Source organism: Onychostoma macrolepis, chromosome 04 (genome assembly GCF_012432095.1).
Source record: "Onychostoma macrolepis isolate SWU-2019 chromosome 04, ASM1243209v1, whole genome shotgun sequence".
Classification (NCBI taxonomy): domain Eukaryota; kingdom Metazoa; phylum Chordata; class Actinopteri; order Cypriniformes; family Cyprinidae; genus Onychostoma; species Onychostoma macrolepis.
This window is the reverse complement of record NC_081158.1, coordinates 15,285,656-15,306,545: the sequence shown is the minus strand read 5'-3', so window position 1 is coordinate 15,306,545 and position 20,890 is coordinate 15,285,656. Positions and strand designations below refer to the sequence as shown.

At 37.4% G+C, this 20,890-nt stretch overlaps 1 protein-coding gene across 3 annotated transcripts in view; it reads left to right on the top strand.

Moving 5' to 3' along the window:
* Nucleotides 1-6,466, top strand: part of LOC131539678 (potassium voltage-gated channel subfamily A member 1) — a 35,620-nt gene extending 29,154 nt beyond the window's left edge. For all 3 annotated transcript variants that reach the window (XM_058774367.1, XM_058774365.1, XM_058774366.1), the window contains one exon: nucleotides 5,919-6,466. The gene's annotated coding sequence lies outside the window, so the exon portion shown is untranslated. The remainder of the gene's footprint in view (nucleotides 1-5,918) is intronic.
* Nucleotides 6,467-20,890: the final 14,424 nt, after the last annotated feature.

Genomic DNA, 20,890 nt, shown 5'->3' with positions numbered 1-20,890 from the left:
AAACGTTTTATCGCCAGTTTAAAGGTCGATTTATGGCTGAATAAAAACAAAAGAATAATGATAAAAGAATAATAAGGATTATGTCTCATACCTGGCGGAAGTGTGAAAGGTTCTGTTTCCTTAAACTAGTTTGCCATGCATTTCTTTTTCAGCACATTTACAGGTAAATCCTAGTATTTTAAATTTGCGATTAATCATGATTAATCACAGTCCATGACTGTGATTAATGTGATTACATTTTTAATCAATTGACAGCACTAATATATATATATATATATATATATATATATATATATATATATATATATATATATATATATATATATAAACTTTGAAGCAATAATTTAAAAAAAAAAAAAAAAAAACATCATCAGTCTAGTATAATGAGGTTCTGTATGTGCAGTATTGGAGTCCCAGCTGCTGCAGGAGTCTTTCTGTGTGGAGTTTGTCTGTGTGGTTTCCTCTGGGTTTCTCCCACAATCCAGAGACATACAGGACAGGTGAACTGGAGACTGTAGTGAGTGTGAATATGAATGTGTGTGACAGACTGGCCATTTGTCCAGGGGGTTGTCCTGCCTATATGACCCAGGAAAGGCTCCAGCCTCCTGACCCTACATAGGACAAGCGCTAGGAAAAATGTATGGAATAGATGGATGGATGTACACAGTACTGTGACGGTTCTAGTCCTCCCTCTCTCTGCCACTTTTTTTTCCCCACCAATGTGTCTTCCCTGATCCATGTTTCCAAAACAAAATCAATCCAAAGCCATCCATTTATCAAAAGATAACCAAAAAAGAAAAAAAGATAACCAAGAAAGAAAGAAAGATAGGACATCTGGCTTGGCTTTCAGCTGAAATTGCATTTAGTTGTGTTTGGAATAATTATTCAATTTCATAATACAGTTTTTTTACAATCACTAGGACACATCTCTCAATACTAAAGTCACTTTTTCAAAACTCTTCACACACTTCTCCTAACCAACTTTCAGCTTGGCACAGCAGTTCATTCCACATTCAAAAAGCACAACAACTATCAAAACACTTCATACATGTCTCAGACCAGCTCATTCTTTCATAACACTAGCAAGGGTTGTCAGTTAACAAACACACTTGGTCATCTATAAAAGTAAGACCTAAAAAACACTAACAACAGGTGACATTAAACAATGTTTTCTTCTGTGAAAGAGGACACCTACTTAGGACTACTGTTTACAGCAAAATATATGTTACAGGAATGAATTAGACATGATGCTACAGTGGGGCAAAAAAGTACTTAGTCAGCCACCAATTGTGCAAGTTCTCCCACTTAAAAAGATGAGAGAGGCCTGTAATTTTCATCATAGGTATACCTCAACTATGAGAGACAAAATGAGAAAAAAAAATCCAGAAAATCACATTGTAGGATTTTTAAAGAATTTATTTGCAAATTATGGTGGAAAATAAGTATTTGGTCAATAACAAAATTTAATCTCAATACTTTGTTATATACCCTTTGTTGGCAATGACAGAGGTCAAATGTTTTCTGTAAGTCTTCACAAGGTTTTCACACACTGTTGCTGGTATTTTGGCCCATAAGGTTAGGGCCAAAATACTTTCAACTCCCTCCAAAAATTTTCGATGGGGTTGAGATCTGGAGACTGGCTAGGCCACTCCAGGACCTTGAAATGCTTCTTACGAAGCCACTCCTTCGTTGCCCGGGCGGTGTGTTTGGGTTCATTGTCATGCTGAAAGACCCAGCCACATTTCATCTTCAATGCCCTTGCTGATGGAAGGAGGTTTTCACTCAAAATCTCACAATACATGGCCCCATTCGTCCTGGTCCCTTTGCAGAAAAACAGCCCCAAAGCATGATGTTTCCACCCCCATGCTTCACAGTAGGTATGGTGTTCTTTGGATGCAACTCAGCATTCTTTCTCCTCCAAACACGACAAGTTGAGTTTTTACCAAAAAGTTCTATTTTGGTTTCATCTGACCATATGACATTCTCCCGATCCTCTTCTGGATCATCCAAATGCTCTCTAGCAAACTTCAGACGGGCCGGACATGTACTGGCTTAAGCAGGGGGACACGTCTGGCACTGCAGGATTTGAGTCCCTGGCGGCGCAGTGTGTTACTGATGGTAGCCTTTGTTACTTTGGTCCCAGCTCTCTGCAGGTCATTCACTAGGTCCCCCCGTGTGGTTCTGGGATTTTTGCTCACAGTTCTTGTGATCATTTTGACCCCACGGGTGAGATCTTCGTGGAGCCCCAGATCGAGGGAGATTATCAGTGGTCTTGTATGTCTTCCATTTTCTAATAATTGCTCCCACAGTTGATTTCTTCACACCAAGCTGCTTACCTATTGCAGATTCAGTCTTCCCAGCCTGGTGCAGGTCTACAATTTTGTTTCTGGTGTCCTTTGACAGCTCTTTGGTCTTGGCCATGGTGGAGTGTCTTTTATACTGATAACGAGTTCAAACAGATGCCATTAATACAGGTAACGAGTGGAGGACAGAGGAGCCTCTTAAAGAAGAAGTTACAGGTCTGTGAGAGCCAGAAATCTTGCTTGTTTGTAGGTGACCAAATACTTATTTTACCGAGGAATTTACCAATTAATTCTTTAAAAATCCTACAATGTGATTTTCTGGATTTTTTTTCTCATTTTGTCTCTCATAGTTGAGGTATACCTATGATGAAAATAACAGGCCTCTCTCATCTTTTTAAGTGGGAGAACTTGCACAATTGGTGGCTGACTAATTACTTTTTTGCCCCACTGTATATGTTTCAATATATATATTTTTTTACTTTTCAAAGTTATTCCAAAATGCAAGAATTTGTATATACATTTGTATAGATTGTATTGTAGGAATCCTAATCAACTCTACGTACTGCATTTGGCCACAGATTCTCATCCACATCACATCGTATGTCATCTAGGGCAATACACCTAGGAAAGAATCTTTTGGCATGCCTGATCCATCCCTGGCAATCTTCTGCTGATACACTATATTGCCAAAAGTATTGGGTCACCCCCTTCTAATGAACAGGTTTGACTACTTTAGTAATTTCCATGAGTACAAATCTTAATTTTTAAGCATATAATGATATTTTAGGGAATTGTTTGCTTCTAATTTTAAAGCAACAGTTTGGACAGGACCCTTTTCTATTCTAACATGTCAATGTCTCTGTGTACAAGGCAAGGTTCAAAAAGAAATGATTGATTGAGTCAGTGTGGAAGAACTTGACTGGTCTGCAGAAAGCCAAGTCCTAATCCAAGCTGAACACCTCTGGTGTGACTTTAAATGCAGATCTTGAGCCTAAAACTCATCACTAAACACCAATGACTTGTACATACACTATATGGACAAAAGTAGTGGGACACCCCCTTCTTTAGAACAGAAAAAGCACTTCCAAAACTGTGGCAACGAAGATGGAAACATAATTCATTTATTTAAAAATTGGATTTCCATCTCTGTTGCAACAGTTTTGGAAGTGTCTAAAATGACTGTACCCATATGTACAAGCATTGGTGTTTAGTGATGAATTGGCTGCACTCACAGACCAGCCTCTCTCATTGAAAGACCATGATTTATTACATGATCAGTTATAGTTGCCCTGATCTCATCTGAGACTACAGCTCTTGATCTTCCGCTTATTCTTCTTCCACCACGCATACGTCGCCCTCTTGCTCTTTCAGCCACTTCTCTATGTCCGGCTTGGTCAATGCTTACATCACAATGCAAATTATTCAATGCAAATACTTTTTATAGATGATAATGAAATTATGTAAAGGAGTAAAACATGTAGGTCTTCAGCTACAAAAGGAATCACCTGCAGTTGGTCCAAAGGTTTTGATAGCATTTAATTTTCTTTTTCTAAATATATTTTACTGTAATAAAATATTATTGTAGAAATGCAGAAAATTGCTGTTTTATTCAGTTTTGTATTATGTTATTGTTTTGAACTCAAGTTTAACAATTTTGAAAAGAGTATGTAAACGTGTGCAAACTGGGCTGTAAGTACACAGAGTTTTGACAGTTGTTGTGTCGAAATGAGAAAAGAATTCATGGAATTTGAAAGAAGTAGTCAATGAATGCATGTTGTGCCAAAGCAATGAAAAATGATCCACAGTTTAGCTCACACAGACTGCTGTTGTGCTCATTGTGTGAAGAGTTTTGAAAAAGTGACTTTAGTATTAAGAGATGTGTCCTAGCGATTGTAAAAAAAACGAATTCCTGCAGAAATGGACATTTGCCATCGTTCTGATTTGAATGTGCTTTTATCAGTTTTGAAAGCAGTTTGTTAGCATTTGAAAAATGTGCTGAAAATGTGTAGTGTTTTGCCAGTTGTGGAGTATGAATGACAAAAGTGTTTGTGGATTTTGAAAAACATGGTCATTGCATGCATTTTGTCTGAAAGCAATGAAAAATTATTCACAGTTTGGTCTACGTAGACTTCTGTATCGCTGAATATGTGAACAGTTTTGAAAATGTTTCTTCAGTATTGAACAATGCTTGTTAGCAATTGAAAAAAACTGTAAATGCAATTACAGCTGTAAGCCAAGCCGGATGTCCTATTTTTAGTCTTCTACTTCTTTCTTTCTATCTTGGTTATCTTTCTTTCTTTTTTGGTTCTTTTGATAAATGGATGGCTTTGGAATGATTTTGTTTGGAAACATGGATCAGGGAAGAAACATTGGTGGGTAAAAAAGAGTGGCAGAGAGAGAGATCATCACACACATTCATATTCACACATTCCTGCCCTGTATGTCTCTGGATTGTGGGAGAAACCCAGAGGAAACCAACATCAACACAGAGAGAACATACAAACTCCTGCAGCAGCTGGGACTCCAATGCTGCACATACAGCACCTCATTATATTAGACTGATGATGTTTTTTTTTGTGTGTGTAATTATTGCTTCAGATTTTTTTTTCTTTTATACATATATTTTAAACTTTTTATATTTATTTTTATGTTTTTATTTTTCAGAAGTACATTTTGTAAATGTTGATGGGTTTTTGTTTTTGGTATATAATGAAATAGGAAATGCTGTTTTTCTCCTTCATTCTTTGTGCTGTAATACAGTCAGTAAAATGAAAAGATGTTATTCTTATCCTATGATCATTCAAACTTCAAAGATAAAAGTTCATCGTTTATGTAATGCTCCCTGTTGTTAGTATTTTTTTAAATCAGTGTGTTGTGAATGAAATGTATGTTTTTTGAATGAGAATTGTTGCCAGTGTTATGATGTAACAAGCTTATTTTGAGACCTATATGAAGTGTTTTGTTGATCCGAGTGAGTTTTGGAGGTGAGATCAACTGTTTGGCCGAGATTCATGTTGGTAATGCAGACTGTATGAACAGTTTTGAAAATGCGGTTTCAGTATTGAACAATGCTTGTTAGCAATCGAGAAAAAAAAAAAAAAACTGTAATGTCATGTTTACCAATAAAAATATGTAAACAATTTTTCCACAATAAATTTACCTATAAATTGAAAATTGCATGAGATAAGACTTTTCAGACTATATATCTTATGTTTATTTTTGCTACTTCCTTGCTCCAGTTTTATTTTTATTGAATTACTATCCTTTCTTTCTTTCTTGTAAAGATGGACATTTTCAGGCGTCAACTTTTAAATTAAAACAAGTTCCTGGAAGTGTTCACCTGATCGAAAGGTCATTGTTCACAAATGCTTGTATTCTTACACAGACGCACACAAACTGGTGAACATCAGCTAAAATCCTTTGTTTCAAATCAGTTCCCACTGTAGGTCATGTATTTGCCATCAGCTTATAGCTGTCTAGAAGATTTTGAAGACAAAGATTTATACGTCCAGCAGGAAAACATTTATTACTGAAATCTATTCCAAAGAGTATAGACTTTAAACGATAATAATAATAACAATTCTGTTTTTCTTTTTAAATATTTCTCTGTCACAGATCCCAAAAGAGGAGCCATGTCATGACCACAGATTCTTCAGACCCTCTGAAAACCTCTGCAGGAACCTGTGCCTTTGATCAAACCCTGTGAATCAATCGTTTTTGTATGGGACCAGCACATGATAACTGATACTGCACTTTTGACAGACACCTTTATGAACTGAACAGGTGACATGTAAAGGTGGTTTTTGAAGCCATGGAGTTCAACAAGTCTGTGCAGAACAAAAATTGTCTAAGAGGGAATCCCACTCTGTGCAATATTAGCCTGTTTTAGAGTGAAGTTCATGTCTAAGTAGATTTTGGATTACTATTATGTTCAGTTGATTTATTTTTTTAAAGCTTTTTTCCTGATGTATATTTTTCTAAAACAATATTATTCTCCAAAAGAAGAGACACCTATGAACACAGAGATAAAATATTGTTAGGCAAAGAAAATGCCTCCTTTCTCAGACAGGGGAAAAGCCATAGTACCTCTCATCAACAATGATGTTTAGAATGGCATTTGCTGAAATTGTGTCACCCTTGCATACGTGTGCCCTATAATTTCATTGGCTGTATATTTGAGTGTTTATCTAATGTAATAATATAAGAAATAGATATTTATATATATATATTAGTGTATAAGTATATAATATGATTGATTTTATTTTGGATTATATTCTTCAAAATATCACTTTTTTCCCCAAAGGAAAAGAACATGTTTTGATATTTGGATCCAATTTGTATTTATTTATAAACATATTATTATTTATATATCATTACTCATTATTTATTATTTATATAATTATTACCATGTTTCAAATGAACTGCTTTTATTCATTTATTTAATGTGTGCTTTTTCAAACAGTATGTTTAGGTTTCAAAATTCACATATAATGAAAGTATATTGTTTATTAGGGAATTTAAGATTTTTACTTCCTTCTCATCAGTGAAGTCTAAGGCACTAGCCATGCAAGGCCTAATGCTGAAGTTACAGACAAAAAAAGAAAAAAAATCTAATAAATAAAAAAAATCTAATATGTTACTCAGTATATTAGTTTTTTTTTCAATTGCTAACAAGCGTTTACCAATACTTAAAGTACTTTTTTCTAAACTCTTAACACAGTAACACACCTACATCACACAATTAGCCAATCAGGTAACTTTCTGGCCAAAACCACATTTTGTTAAATAAATACAAACTCAACATTTCAAAATGCTGAATAACTTTTTCTACATATACTAACTCTATCAAAACACAGCAAACCCAATTCAAAAACGAGCAATTTGGTCAAAACATTGGCACTGGTTTTCTATCCAATAGGAACATACAGTCAATCATAGTGCATAGACTGTCAAAATGATAACAATTAATGGCATTACAAAAACTGCATTACTTGTCATGTCTCAGTTCTACCTGCATATAATAGCAGTGTTTCCCCTACCGTTATTTTAGGGGGGCGGCCCCTCCTATTTGTAAATATTAAGCCGCAAAACAACTACTAAACGACTTCTGCGTTTCTCTGAGTTAATGTATGGCGCAGACGCGCAGGTTTGTTCACTACTCATACAGAAGCCCGCGTGACTCTTGCGGTGATATTAACGTCTGCCGCCTCACTAAATGAGGACATAAATACATGAACAACATCTCCAGAACTGCTCTGAGAGTCACTTAATGAGCATTCGACCGTTTCATTTGAGAAAAACTATCCTCATATATCATATACACAGAAATGTAAAGGTATTTTCGGCAACCCGTCAAAATAAAAGTTCGGTTTTCAAAAAAAATTCAATTGGAACCTTGATTGAAATGCTTTCCAGTGGGTGAGGGTTGGATGTGGATGGTTCCCCCATGGTAGCTGATGCCAGGGATCAACAAAAATTCCAACATCCTTTGGTTACTATGCAAGCTTGTTTCCGTCACAGAATAAAAAAAGTAAAAACAGTAATTGTGACCTTTTTATCTCACAATTCAGACTTCTATTTTTGGAATTGTGAGTTTACATTTTGCAATTCAGACTTTATCAGAATTGTGAGATACTGTAAATTCACAATTGCAAGAAAAAAGTCAGAATTCTGAGATTAAGTCATAATTACCCTTTACACTTTTTATTCCATGGCAGAAATAAGCTTTCATAGGTTCCACATGTGTAAGGGGATAAAACAAACAAACAAACAAACATAAAAAATGCACAGTCCAACAAACATTCTCACTACTCTCCCCTACCTCTTCTCCCTTTTTCTGATCCAACTACTCCTCTCCCTCTTACAACTATTCCTCTCCCTCTCCTAGGCATAATTTTTTCTCTTTCTGATTCTTTGTGTTGTTCTGCATCCACAAAACCAATTCAAAGAGGTATTTTTTACTCTATGTTGTTGATGTAATGGAAGGAGCTCCAACACCTGACTATTCCTCCAACTGAGACTGGAATCAGCTATTTCTAAATATTTCAGTGATCCGTTACTTAAAAGTGCTTATCAGTTGTTGTAATATTTTATATAGAGAGATTTTTTCAATACTTTTGAGCTGCTGTTGTAGCAGATGTAGAAGCTTTATGCTATATTTAAGGTTTGGAACATTACGTCTTCAATTCTGACATGCTGTGTTTAAGCATTTGTAAATATGACTAAAAAGATCCATGATTTTGGTTTTGGGTAAGCTTGTATGAAAAGAAAATTTAAGCATTTTAGAAACATGGTAATTGACTGCATATTGTGTGAAAACAACACAAATTGTGCTAATGGTATGGTCACAACAGATGTTGTGCTAATTGTGTTTAGAGTTTTGAAAATGTGACTAAAGATTGGACAAAAGGATGTTAGCAATTGAAAAAAACTGTAATCATAAGCAAAGAACACTACACATTTTGTCATTAATTCAGTGTTGCTGAAAAAACCCCCATTAATACACAAATTAAATAATGTTCAGTTGTGTCAACTGTGTTGCTCATGTTAACTATGTGACCCTTACTGTCAACTGTTATCTTTTGTACAATTTATTTTTTAATATATATATTTTCAATGATGCTTAAATGCTGCTTCTGACATGCTATAAAGTGCATTTTATATTCTCACAGGTAGGACCTTGTGTAAAATCATCTATATTGTAGAATTATGATAAAATATGTTTCTTTTCCTACCGACCATGATGAGAATACCATGCTTACATCTGCAAACGACACCAAATTCAGTCTTAAAATGATCTGTTTCTTGACATATAACAAGCAGAATAAAAAGCACCCATTTTCTGATTGCTAGATGACTTGCAGTAGAGAACACTTGTGTCCCTTTAAGCTGTCTTTGTACCAGTTGGCCTGGATGTGGCTACTAAGGATACAGTATTTCATCTGTTGCAAACTTGAGAGTCTAACAGAATCTATCAGAAGTTTATCTAGGATGCTTGAAGTTATTTTCTCTTAATTTTCTGATGTGTATGTTATGACACATATGTACAGTATTTCCAATATTAAACCACATTGATGAGAAAATGACTAAATGACTAAATCATGTTTTGTTTTTTGGACAGGCACAGATTCACTGAAAGATGGAGATTCATCCCTTGTATAGTATGAATCATTGGCAGACAGTTCATTTTGGACTTTGGCTACAGTATCATATTAGAGGTGAATATTGTTGGGGAAAAAGCCTCTGAATACATGTATGAAATTGTGCTGTAATTTATAGAGATGCAGGACAAAACTAATCTAATATATCTGAACAGAAGTGTTTTGCAAAATCCTACTGTCTATAAAAAACAGTGATTTATTTGTTACTTTACTCACACTTCTAGATCAAGTGTTGCTTATCCTATAGTTTAAAATGTCATATTTGTAATTGTCTTAAAGAACACCGACAAACTACATAGTTTCCCTTACCTTTATTGTTACACTACTATAATGTTATTTATTGAAATGTTGATATACACCGAATATCAAATATGTGAAATACTGTTAAGTAAAAACAAAAATAATGATGACTTCATACTAGGGGTGGCGGATCGATCTTAATATCGATAGTATCGATACCAACGTTGGTATCGGTATCGGATCGATACTAGCCTGATTAGATCGATACTTTAGGTTAATTTCCTCTCCTCTACACTTAATATATTGCTTAATACATTCAACAAAGAATAGACATATCTGTGTGTTTATATACTGCTCTTTTCACGTCTCGTATGCAAACATTACTGCTCCTCCCCTGCTTTAGTTTGTTATGCCATCACGTGACTCAGCGGCTCCAAGCGCAAGCGGATATTATGCTACAGCGAGAGATGGAACGGTAGAAATTCGCTACTGTGGCAACAGCACCAAATTTATTCACCTTTTTCAACGTGGAAGTAAGTTTTTCATAGACTGTATGTGTGAGACTTCCACTTCCTTAGCAACATGATCTCACAGAATTCCGTGTATTGACCACGGACTTAATTAACTCCGAATCTGTGGTGGCATCACGGAATCGCCGAAAATTCCGTGATGGACTCACAGAAGGCATCAGCCATGGTCCATGCACGGATTCACTGGTTCAACACCAGCGCTGCATCGGACCACGTAAAAAGAGTGACTCCGATGCAGTTATATTTTGTATATAAATTTATACTTTCGCTGGAGTACCTGACCCGCCCTACTCTAAACCTACCCAGTTCTGAACAATAATGATGACGATAAAATTCCCATTATCGCGTCAGCATATTGATGCTAAGGGTTTCCTATTTAAAGTGTTGAACCAGTGGATACGTGCGTGGAGCACGGCTGATGCCTGTCACTGACTTACATTTGTATCACTTCTGTGAGCCCATCATGGAATTTTCGGCGATTCCGTGATGCCACCACAGATTCGGGGGTTAATTAAGTCCGTGGTCATTAGGCATGGTAGGTTTATCATGAGAAAAATAAACAAAAAATTGTTTGTGCTATCCACCATGTGTTTATAATTAAGACAGTTAATTAAAATAATATGGTAGAAACACCAGTTTGCAATACCAAGCAAGCAGCAAAACGAGCTGTTTAGTACAGTTAAAAATTAAATTTAATTAAATTTTTGTACAGTTAAATTGCTGGAAGCGGATGAGACTGGAAGCCAGACCCATTCAATTTACAGAGTTTGGCCTTTTTATACAGTATCACTGTCTTCAACCATTAAGCCACGTTGTTGTTTTATTTTCTTTATAAAAGTTTTCTATCAGAGGAAAATACTTAACATGCATGCACTTTGCGTTCATATGCTGGGCTGCTTGCCTGCATATAGTTTGCATCATCAGTATACTGAGTTGGCCTTTCAATATTACTTTCTTAATGCATTAAGCCATGTTAAGTTTTTTTTTTTTCCCTTTATAACTCTTTTCTATGGGAGGAAAACAGGAAACTTTACACATTGCTTTCATATTCTGGGCTCCTCTGCTTGCAAACTCCTTTCAGAAAGGCAAATATCCACATAGCTTTAAGGCGAATGTAATATTTTAGTCATATCAACATAAGTTATTCTTAATTTTCAAAGTGTAATTGGTCATTTAAATGTATGTTATTAAAAAGGAAAAAGCATCAGTATCGGTATCGGTATCAGTATCGGCGATACTTGCCCTGCATTTACTTGGTATCGGATCGATACCAAAATTTGCAGTATCGCACACCCCTACTTCATACCACCATATAACACATCAAGACATAAAAAGTTAAATGTTTGTGAGGAAATAGTATTGCTATTCATCTTGCTCCATTTACTTTTAAAATAAGAATTGTTATTGATTTATTTTGCTTTACAGCTCAGCCACTGTATATGTTAGATTAAATGATCAACTTGCTTACAAATTAATGTCATTTTTCATTATACTAAATAATGTGAAGTTTAAGTGTTATTATTGCTGTTGTTGTTACTATCCTGACATGATTGAATTACGGATATTCACTCGATGCCACCCTGTGGTGACAATCTGTATATTCTCAGTAAGTTGATTCAAATTCAATAAGGTCATGTTTATTTCTATCTATATTTCTATCTTTTGGTTTTGTAAGTGAGGACCACAAGTAATTGCACTTACAAGTATTTACAGCTCAGTGGGGACTGACATTTTTCTGAAAACCAGACTAAAACTATGTTTTAGACCACAAAGGATTAAGGTTTGTCTGGAATGTACATGGGTTTGCTAGTGCTATATAAACACTTGCTGTGTGCCAATTCAGAGGCTGCATTTGAAGACTGAATGTGGTACATTGGCACAGCTGTCCCAATTTGAAGGCTCCTTCAAATGCTGCCTCAAAATGCTCCCTTCATTTTCTAGGCTGTTTCATTTTTCTCCCAAGTTTCATTGTGTGCTGGTGATGATATGATTTTTTTTTAAAGAAAACCACCTCAGTTAAAATCATGTTCTGGGGAAGGAGGGGAACCCTCGTTTGAAATCGCCATGAGTTATGATTTGCATTACTGCGTAAAATTAGTTGTGATATGACGTCCCTCAACAAGTCACTGACAAAGATGTTGCCTGCTCTGTCTAAATGATGCCGTTTGATTAACTGCTCGTCATCAAACATTTCAAAAACATTATTTCTTCTCAGTGCCATCACAAGCCCCTATTGACAACTCTTAGCCACTTGAGAGACCTCTCGAGCTGTCTTAAATAACTGGGAAAGTAAGAGTGATTCTTAGCTTTAAGAAATTTGATAACTTTATTTTATACTTAAGTTTGAAAGTAGGAGTACATTTCATGAATTCTCACCACTTAAGACTAAAATGGCACTTGAGAAGCTTGATAAGTACAGGCCCTGATCACATTAATGGGTAATCAATGCAGAAATCCAGATGATTTCTAAGAAGTTCACAAACTGATTCACGTCACTGTATGTTAGGCAGTATACTGGACATAACAGTAAGACTTTCTTTAAAGCCACTTTGAAATGATGCGTTGTAAAAAGTGCTATACAGATAAATTTGACAAACTTTTTGAAACATCAAAGTTTTGGTGGCATGGACTTTCAACAGAGACAGAAATCCCTCAGTTTTTGTTAAAATTACCTTCATTTGTGTTTGAAGATGAAAAAAAAAATCACATGTTTTTGCAATGACGTGAGTTTGAGTAATTGATGCAATTTTTGTGTGAATTATCACTTTAATTGATGCAGTCCTAACATCATTAAAAAAGCGAAAGTGACATACAGCCAGGTATGGTGACCCATACTTAGAATTTGTGCTCTGCATTTAACCCATCCAAAGTGCACATACACAGCAGTGAACACACACCCAGAGCAGTGGGCAGCCATTTATGCTCAAGGTTCGGTGCCTTGCTCAAGGGCACCTCAGTCATGGTATTGAGGGAGAGAGCACTGTACATTCACTCCCCCCACCTACAATTCCTGCCGGCCTGAGACTCGAACTCGCAACCTTTGGATTACAACCTTGGTCCAACTCTCTAACCATTAGGCTTACCCAAAGACGATTCAACTTCCCCTAAGGCAATACAGTCTAGTCATAGGAGAGTGTAACATCTGCTTATGATCCTTGATGGTCGTTGGGACTTTATGTCTTAAGAGACCCTTTTAGCCTATTGACATTTGCATATAATTCACAGCCTGGCCCCACATTCTACCGTTATATGGGTGCTAAATTGCCAAGGGTTTATGCATGTGTTGTTTGTATGTTTCCTTATTATATTAGCCTAGTTACCACTCGTTATTCGTAATTCGTTATTAGTAAGCTCTAAACACTCATTCAGGTGTATGAATGTATCTCTGGTTTAATACCTTTTAGATGTCTCTTTCTTGATATCAAAATGATCTGCTCTTTATTCATCACACAATGATGTACACTATGTGATCGTGAAATGCATCACACTATTTTTACTGTACTGTGGGGAAAATTACACCAGTCTCCAGATCAGTCATAAAACAAGCAAATGAGGTGTCAAGTGGGACAAAGAAACACTTTCCCGCTGAAACTATGTGCCTTGTTATTGGTCAAACTAACCAAAATGGGTGTTACAGGGAAACCAGATAAAACTTCTCCCACACCCAAAAGGCAAGTCTTCTTTTTACTTTCGGTGCCCTGGAAACACACATATCACCTTGGAAACCTCACGACTCCCCTTCCGGGGGGAGTCCGAGCTTCTGGCAGTTTTAAGTTCAGTAACTTTGTCGATTCACTTCAGACTAATCGACCCATGTTTGGAATGACGAAGCTTTCACTCCTAAAGGAATTCATCAGGAATCTACGCATTATACATGTACCAGGATGCTTTACTCAGCACCCACAAAACCCATGCAAGTAACCGCTTGTAACTATTTAGATGCGCTTCTAGGCTTCGACCCCTTTTAATTAAGGAGACGTGATTCTCTGATGGTTCTTAACAGGTTGTAGTTAGCTGATGTATAAATCTTGCCATTACACCTCACTCTTGCGCGCGAGTGCTCCCTCTCTCTCTCTCTCTCTCTCTCTCTCTCTCCATGCCTTCCTTGCGTTGGTATCTATGTTTAATGTGTGTATGTCTGTGTCTAGTTTGATGTTGCATGTTCCCCTGTAGTGTAGTTTAATAAACATCCATAAGTATTAATATTAATGCTACAGTTAATTCTTGAGAATGGATATATAATTGATAACAACCCGTTATGATTAATCATGTTCATCTCTCTTAAAGCAAATTTGCTACAAGAGTCAAGACAAGAAAGTGTGAAATGGTTATGATTGCTGGAGCAGATTAAACTGATCACCCAAAGGGGTTGAAAACAGCTGCTGCCATTTAATTATCCTTAAATAATTAGAGCTTCACAAAAGGACACATGTCCAACCACATTGTTTTAATACCTTTATTCTACAGTGAAAGAGGAGAGAGACAGGTGAAGTACTCTACCACAAATCAAAGACAGGTTTGGAACAACATGTGAGTAAACTATTTTAATTTGTATTTTAATAATTTAATTACATTTATTTATTTTAGTCATTTTAATTTTGGGGTGAACTATCCCTTTAACATTAGGACCCCGAAAATACATATCAACAATATCAAAAGACATAAAAATGCACACCAGAGGATTTTAAGTCTGATTGCCCCAACAAAACGGTGCAAAACGTTTTTTTTAAACGGAAATGGTGGTGTGTTGAACCAAAGTCCCTTAGTCTTTGAACACCCTGTTCTGATGACGCAAGTGTTGCAACTATGGCAGCTGAAAAGGCCATTCTTTGTGTTCTTTTTGAATAATTTAATTTAAATTTTTTTTTTTTTTTTTTTAATTCTTTTGTGGCTTTTTATGTTTGTCTTCTTTTTTCATAAACCGTACATTCTATAAAGCTACTCTAAGATGGGTCATTCATCTTTTTTGTATTGAATTTCTGCAGCAAAAGAAACAAAATGCATGCATTTACCAAACCCAACAAAACAAAAATTAAGAGGGGCTTCACAAAAACTACAAAACACAATCTATGATCAATACAATATACTATTGTATAAGGGTAGATCTGACACATAAAATAATGCAGTTTCTGTAATTCTGTCTGATGTTAGTGTTTTTATGACATTGTGCTATGATTGACTAAATGTTCCTGTTGAAAAAGAACGTTTTAGTGTTTTAGAATAATTTTTTGATTTTGAGCATGAAATTAACTGTTTTGTCAATTGTGTGTTGTAAGTGTGTTGGTGCATTAACAGTTTAGGAAAATTGTTAGAAGTATTGAAAAAATTGTCATAGCGATCGTAAAAAACTGTAAACATTGGTTACAATACCTACAAACTGAAACTCACTTACACATGGGGTAATCAGACACCACATGAAATCATGTAGATGAGACAGGGTTTAAACCAACATTGATGGTGTGTGCTGCAATCTCGAGTTCTGGTTTGGTCCTGCAGAAATGCCAGAATGGTCCTTACAACGCTAAGTGCCACCTCTTGTTTTTATATGACCTCCACCAACAACTGGTGCCAGAAGCAGAAAGGAAACAGGTGGGAGGGAACATGGCATTCCACCATTTGCATTAAATCACAAACTGGTGTGTAGCCAAGAATGGTTTCACCTTTCTTTTACCCCACTAAGGTTTTTCTCTTTTTTTTTTTCTGCCTGGAGGTGTGATGTGGACAAAAATTTGGCCATTTTTTTCCACTGGCAGTAAATTCATGTTGCTAATAAAGCCTTTAAAGCAATTCTGTCTTACTGTTATTTTTTCTATTGTACATTCTATAAAGTAATGATGAGATTGTGTGTTGCCAAGAATGCACATCTTGACATTCTACCCAAAGTTTTTTTTTTTGTAATGCTATCAACTGTATTTTGCCTGTAATTGACTAATTGACTATATGTGACCCTGGATGACAAAATCAGTCTTAAGTGTCATTTTTTCACAATTGAGATTTCTGAAAGCTGAATAAATAAGCTTTCCGTTGATGCATTGTTTGTTAGGATAGGACAATATTTGGCTGAGATACAACTATTTGAAAATCTGGAATCTGAGGGTGCAAAAAAAATCAAAATATTGAGAAAAAAGCCTTTAAAATTGTCCAAATTAAGTTCTTAGCAATGCATATTACTAATCAAAAATTAAGTTTTGATACATTTAAGGTAAGAAATTTACAAAATCTCTTTATGGAACATGATATTTACTTAATATCCTAATGATTTTTGGCATAAAAGAAAAATTTATAAATTTAACCCATACAATGTATTTTTGGCTATTGCTACAAATATACCCCAGCGGTTTTGTGGTCCAGGGTCACATATGTGGTTTTGAGCAGAAAATGTACTATTTGGGTAATTGTGTGATTTAGGTGTGTTGCTGTGTTATGAATTTAGAAAATGTATACCCATTACAAATAAATGCTTGTTGGCAATTGAGAAAAAAACAAAACAAAGCAAAACTGTAATAACAAATAATTTTGTGATCAGTTACTATTGTACAAGTATTACATTGATGACATCTTACTACATACTATTTGTGCATCTTTGTGTATCTCTGATCTCTTTTTATCAGTATTTGAGATCTGGAACAGGTTATTTAAAGTTTACAATATTTACCATTTAGATGGATTGGATTTTCTAGATGTTCACGTCACTGAGTTAGGATAAGCACTGTGTATAATTCTCTGAAAAGAAAAAAAAAAAACACCTTTGCTCAGTCATCCACCTTTGCTTAAGAAAGGTCTTTCATTAAGCCAGTTAAGTGTATCTGTAAAACAGTGGATTTATAGTTTGAAGGCAGTAAGAAAATACATACATACATGAATTTATATATTTTTTTTTTAAGGAGACAGGTTACAAGGATATGTGATTAAAGGAGATAAATTAAAAATATAACAGAACAGTTAGTTGATTGCCCTAGCATAACTTATATTTCTTAAAGAAATCATTCATACAGTTTATCACTACATATTCCCCTCAAGCTTGAGAACTTTATCTGAAATTCATTTAATGTTATTTATGTTATGCCCTTGTGGATTGTTTTATGATGGCAAAACGTCAAGGGAACTGAGGACCAAAATATGTGAACACCACAGTGCCATAAGACGTGTTGAGTAACCCTGTAGCACCAACATTTGAAAGATTATTCACTTTCTGTTTGTTCTTTTGTTTTGATATTGAACCAGTCAATTCATGAGGCCAGTGAGGACATATGGATATGAACCACAGGTCCAGGAAAACCTTTTGGATTTTCTTTTCAGGTTGTTTCCCAGAACGCTGGCACCAGATGATTTTGAACTGTTGGTAACTGTCAGCAATGCATAGCACTTTGGTTTCTCTTATTTCAAAATACAGGGGGGAAGAAAAAGAGGGAGAGAGGGAGGAACCCCAAGAAGAGCTCCAGCAAAGAAAAGAGGCAGCAAAGAAAAAAGATAGAGCAACAGTTTTATCCCTTCTTTGCCCATGTGACTAAAACCCAAATGTGAGACATTCAAACTGACCAACCAGCAGATTACAGCTTCACCCACTGGGCAAAAGGTGTGACAATTAGAAGACACATGTTGGCCTACAGGCCTTGATCGATATCAGCACTTCTGTGCCTTCAGGAATGCCAAATGGCCCTTTTGTTACTCAAGACAGGAAAGCAGAAGTCTTTGATTATTTTTGACCCTACATAGGCCTACGTGTTATTATAACATACTGACATACAGAAATTTAATTTAATTTAAATAATTATTATTGTACGCTTTCACCTGGGCATACATAACACAAGTGCAGAATGACAAAGACGTAGTATTAAATGTATTAAAAATATACTTGAAATTCAAATAGTATGTTTGTAATACATTTGTATTCCCAACATGCTTATTTGAAGTGCATTAACGTCCTAACGTCCTAATCTTCACGGAAACCTGGTTAAACAGCGGAATACCGGACACCGCTATTGAGCTAGCGGGACGCCACACACTCCGGGCGGATAGAACATTAGATGGCTCCGGTAAGACCAGAGGTGGTGGATTGTGCATTTACATTAACAAAGCTTGGTGCACAAACTCTGCTATTGTTGGGAGTCATTGTTCAGCTAACCTTGAGTTTCTCATGGTTAAATGTAGACCGTTTATCTACCGCGGGAGTTCACTTCCACCATTATAACTGCAGCCTATATTCCCCGGATGCTGATGCCAAGCTTGCTATGAAAGAACTTCACGCAGCCATCAGTAAACAACAGACTGATCACCGGGCGGCTTTTATTGTTGCAGGTGACTTTAATCACTCAAACTTAAAGTCAGTGCTACCCAAGTTTCACCAGCATGTTTCCTGTCACACCAGAGGAAACAAAACCTTAGACCATGTTTACACAAACATGGCTGGAGCTTACGTTGCGACACCCCTCCCCCACCTGGGACAGTCAGATCACCTTTCTTTGTTCCTCACCCCCAAATATGCACCCCTCATCAACCGTGTGAAGCCATCAGTGAAGACCATCAAGGTGTGGCCTGCGGGGCAGATTCCACACTCAGGAAAGGTTTCTACACACAGACTGGAGTATGTTTGCTTCTCAAGCCACCAGTGGCGCTCACACAGACATTGACTCTTACACCTCCTCTGTATTGGATCATATCAATATCACCATTGACAGTGTTACAACCCAGAAACAGATCACCACATATCCAAATCAGAAGCCTTGGATGAACAAGGAAGTGCGACTCCTGTTGAAGTCACGCAACACTGCCTTCAGATCAGGAGATGCACAAGCCTATAGCACATCCAGAGCAAACCTGAAGAGGGGCATCAAAAGGCCAAGCACTGCTACAAGCTAAAGATAGAGGACACTTTTCCAACTCTGACCCTCGGCGCATGTGGCAGGGCATTCAGGCCATCAGTGACTACAAACCCACCCACTCCACCCCGCAGCCACTGATGTCAACTTCTTGAACGAGCTAAATTACTTTTATGCTCGCTTTGAAAGAGACAACAGAGAAACTGCCACCAAGCTCAATCCCTCAGATGACCACCCACCAATCATACTCTCCTCCACAGATGTCTGCAAGGAACTGAGCCGGATCAGCGCGCACAAGGCTGCTGGACCAGACAACATCCCTGGTCGTGTTCTCAGGGCATGTGCGGAGCAGCTCGCTGGGGTTTTACAGACATTTTCAACCTGTCTCTTGCCCAAGCAGCCGTACCAACATGCTTTAAATGCACTTCCATTGTGCCAGTGCCAAAACACTCTAGTCCGAGGTGCCCTAATGACTACCGCCCTGTAGCACTCACACCCATCGTCATGAAGTGCTTTGAGCGGCTGGTCCTGGAACACCTAAAAGACTCTCTACCATCCACATTGGACTCACACCAGTTTGCCTACCGTAGCAATAGGAGCACAGAGGACGCAGTTTCCATGGCACTGCACTCTGTGCTCACTCACCTGGACAATAAGAACACTTATGCACGTATGCTGTTTGTTGACTTCAGCTCAGCATTCAACACTGTCATCCCAACCAAGTTAATAGCCAAACTCGGAGACCTGGGCATCAATACCTCAATGTGTAACTGGATTTTGGACTTCCTGACCAACAGACCCCAGAATGTTCGATCAGGATTCACCTGCTCCACATCCATCACACTTAACACTGGTGTACCACAGGGCTGTGTGCTAAGCCCGTTTCTCTACTCCCTCTTCACCTCCGACTGCAAGCCTGTGTATGGATCTAATTCCATCGTCAAGTTTGCAGACGACACCACGGTGATTGGCCTCATCAGTAACAACGATGAGACTGCCTATAGGGAGGAGATCCAGCACCTGGCCACATGGTGCACTGAAAATAACCTGCTCCTCAACACCACCAAAACGAAGGAGCTCATCGTGGACTTCAGGAAGGAGTCAAGAGGCACACACGACACCATCCACATCAATGGAATGGCTGTTGAGCGTGTCTCCAGTTTCAAGTTCCTGGGGATCCACATCTCGGCGGACATGTTGTGGAAAACCAACACCTCCAGCCTGGTCAAGAAGGCTCACCAGCGCCTCTTCTTTCTGAGGACACTGAGGAAGAATCAGCTCTCCTCAGCTATCCTGGTGAACTTCTATCGCTGCGCAATAGAAAGCATCCTGACCAACTGTGTCACAGTATGGTATGGGAGCTGCTCTGTTGCGGAGCGCAAGGCACTGCAGCGGGTGGTGAAAACTGCCCAGCGCATCACAGGGACTCCACTACCTGCCATCGAACACATCCAGAGGAAACGCTGTCTGCATCGAGCTCGCAGCATCCTTAAGGACTCCTCTCACCCAGCCCACAGACTGTTTCTCTCCTGCCCTCCGGCAGGCGTTTCAGGTGCCTCGGACCAGGACCAGCAGACTAAAGAACAGTTTCTTCCCCAGAGCTGTCTCTTTACTGAACTCTAACCCCCGTTGATCCACTCCCTCATATATTATTAACTCTTCTCTCCTACCTCACATCTGCCATATTTGCACTACTGAATGTACATTTTTATTACAGTAACAACTGTTTACTTTTGTATCTTGCACTACCATACCTAAATTGGATTATGCTCATTTGCACTGCCGACTGTTGTTACATTATCAATGCTTACATTAACATTTTGCACCGTATGTCTAAT